This window comes from Acanthisitta chloris, unplaced genomic scaffold (genome assembly GCF_000695815.1).
Source record: "Acanthisitta chloris isolate BGI_N310 unplaced genomic scaffold, ASM69581v1 scaffold8404, whole genome shotgun sequence".
NCBI classification, from domain to species: domain Eukaryota; kingdom Metazoa; phylum Chordata; class Aves; order Passeriformes; family Acanthisittidae; genus Acanthisitta; species Acanthisitta chloris.
This window is the reverse complement of record NW_008670914.1, coordinates 91901-95388: the sequence shown is the minus strand read 5'-3', so window position 1 is coordinate 95388 and position 3488 is coordinate 91901.

Genomic DNA, 3488 nt, shown 5'->3' with positions numbered 1-3488 from the left:
AAATAACTAGTCTTTTAGAAGAAAATATGCAATATGTCACGGCTTACATTAGCAAAATTCTGAAGGACTGACACTTCATTTCCATGTTAAGTTCAGTCAGCAGAGAAATGACAGGCATAAAATTATGATTATTTTAGAGGCTTTTCAGAAGGAAATTAATTTTTGCTAGCAAAAAAAAAATGCCTTTAGTGAGACAGAACAGCTCTTCATTAATAGGCTGTGGGTACAAAAAAGGTGAGTTCAATTAATCTGTCGGAACACGTCACTGTTACACTCAAGTACATGTACTGCTTGAAATAAAAAAGGAATGCCAAGAGCATTCCTTTTTTGCATTAGTCTCTATAATTGGTATAATAAAGGATTTATTAGGGTGTAAGTTATTCTTGTGTATTAAAATAACATTTTAAGACTAATATTCTGTAGTAAATGTATAATAACAAGCAATACCAACAGGTGTAACACTCGTAAAACCAGCAGGTTTTTTCTGTAGTGAACTGACTTTCAATAATTTATTGTATGAAAGCAATCTTTTTTGTCTCTTTGTTAATAAGCACAAAAAAGCTCCTTTGAAGCTGAGTTTGGGCTTGCACACATAATGCATATGATGCCTTGAATATACTTTCCAAGGATCCAGATTATATAATTGAAACCAACCACAGTACTTCACTTCTCCACACAACACCAACCAATTCCTGGGCTCAGGAAAACTATGCAAGAACAGAGATATTCGCTTTACTTTAAAAATTTCCAACCAAAGATAGTAGCAAGTAAGGCTCTAAGTCTTTCTTATTGCCTGAACACAGGTCAATACTCCTAAAAAACTGAAATACATTGATTTAAGTGCTTACAGGTTTTATATTTTAATGTCTGAGCTTGATGAAATTTGGAACTAGACAAGTTTTAATCCTTAACCTCCCAGTCAAAATTAGCTTCTGTTTTCCAGATTTCTGAGTTTGTTGTCTTTCAGTTCCATCTCAATCACTACAGTCTGGATCATCCATATATGGATATGAAATTCTCTTTGTAGCATATGCACACACAGCAGTAGGGAAGCACTTAAGGTATCCAGGCCAGCCGACCCTCAGCTCCCAAGGCTGCCATGTAAGAACATTCATTTGTCATTCAGCCTTCCCTGTGCTCAGAGTTTTCAAACTCACCCCCTTCGAGACATCTGTTTTCCTTGAAAGAAAATATGGAATTGCAGTGCTGCTAAAGCACTCTCCTTCAGCAAGGTTGCCCTAGAGTTCTCTGCTTCAAGACTTCAGTACAACAAAGGAGATTTTTTTTTGTCAGCAGCAGCAACAACAGTCAGCCAAATTCTGAAATATATATAAGAGCTGAACAAGAGGCTTATCTAAAACACAGACAGAACTCCCTCATTTTCTTCCCAAGGCTCTGACTGCCAGAAGAAAAAAACATGCAGTAGTTGTCCTGAAAATAAAGTAGAAGTGTGGCAGAAGTAAATTATCCCTACAAAAGAAAAAGCACCATATTCTCCCAATAAAACCACACCTACTAAATGTAAGAAGTTGTTATCCCCAGCCTTCCCTGCAGTATGTCACACACTAAAGGCTTTCTGCATAAAACTTTAACGAGAACATTGGAACAAAAGGCTGTTTGTCACACTAAAAGGTAACAGTGGGAAAGTGTCGGTCAGGGATGCATCAGCCACAGCAAGGCAGGAACACTGCTTAGCTGCTGGTTTGGTTAGATTTAACATAGACATCTGCATACCCTAGCAACATAACCCAACTAAAATTTAAGAGCTTTGTAACACATAATTGGAGAATCTCGGCTATATGAAAATGTAATATTTGCATTGGGGTTTGTTTTATTGTTTCATATTTTTAAAATGTTGTAGTAATTAATTATTAATTCACGTAGGAAATAAAAGTTTCCTGGATCCACATTAAGCAATTTATGATGTCAAGTTTGGAAAAGCAATGAAAATTGGTAGATTGTTGGAAGATTATAGTACTGGCTGCAAAGATTTCTCTGATTTACAAAATCACAGTGTAATCCCTAAAACCAGCTCCCAGAATAGGCAAGAAATGCTAGAAATACAAACACACTCTTACATAAAATCTAAAAAAACCCTCAGACATCAATAAACACCCCCCAAAAACACCAGAGCTACTTGACAGCACTTGACTGCAAAAAATGTTGCAGGTTTCTCTGAAATATATACCTAAATGACAACTAAAATATGCTATTTGTAGCACACATTGCACAGAACATGGCATATTACAAAACTGCTGTATTTGAAAGTGTTGTTCTATGGAGTGAGTCTAACTTTCTTTAAAAATTCAGAATGTATGAATAAAACACTGATTTCTCTGTGTCATGTAACAGCAGTTCATGTAGGGCTTCTAATATTTTTGTGCACTACAGCTCTTTTGAAAAAGCCACAATACTCAGTCCTCCTGCCAGTTTAGACACACACCATCTTCCTAACAACATTTGTTCTCTGATGTATGTTTTGTATATTTCTAGGCCCTTTAAATGTGATGTTATCTTTTGCAATAAAATGAGATATTTTTATTAGGTGTCAAGAGTCAATTAATAATAAACAGCATTTAGATTACAAGGGAAGTGAAGAGCTGTTCTTTGGAAAAAGAAAAATGAGTGGAAAACTAATAGGCATTTCATGGAATCATTCTGCAGCTTTTCCAGGTAGAACAAGGATTTCAGTTCGAATACTGAACAACATGCTGTAGCTTTTAGCTAGACCACAGGTCTGCTGGAATATATGGGATTCTCCAGCCACAGCAGCTCTGTAAATAGTTTGTCTGGTCATTATTTCCCCATAGAGAAAGCTCTAGAGTAGCTTTGTTTACCAGGGCACACTGTTTTCTTTTCAGCAAAGTCTTTCTTTGTACAATAGCATATATAAATATTGTCTAAAAGCTTTTATGTGTAGCATAGCTACACTCGTTTCATCATGCTAAGCTAATATTGTGCACAAAATTCAGGTTTGGAAGAAGGAAACATTTAAGATGTGTATGGTGAATTTATGACATTTCTGTTTACCTAACCAGGCCAAGACTGAAAAGAAGTCCTTCTGTGTTCTACATGCTTTCTGTGTTTGACTTCAATAATTCCTGTAGTAGGACTTCACTGCATCACAGTCACCTTTAAGTAAGAGTCTAAATCCATAAAGTATTCAAGATAAACCTTGAATAGCCAGTTTCAGACTATAAACTTGTCCCTCTTCATGACAAGTTTAGACACCCTTGTGGAACTACAAACAGTCAAGGTTTTGTGGGTTATTAAAAGTGGAATCAACAAAACAGCTGCTCAAGTCTTGAACTGCTCAAACACCACAATGAAGGCAGGAATGGCATTTAAGTAAGTCTTCCCTGCAGTACCTGCAGAGAGCCAAATTACTTTTCCACCACCACCACCTTCTCCTGAAGGGATTATTTCCTTCTTAGCCTGACTCTTTGCAGTAATTACATGAACAAAGCTCACAGCATGCAGTTACCACC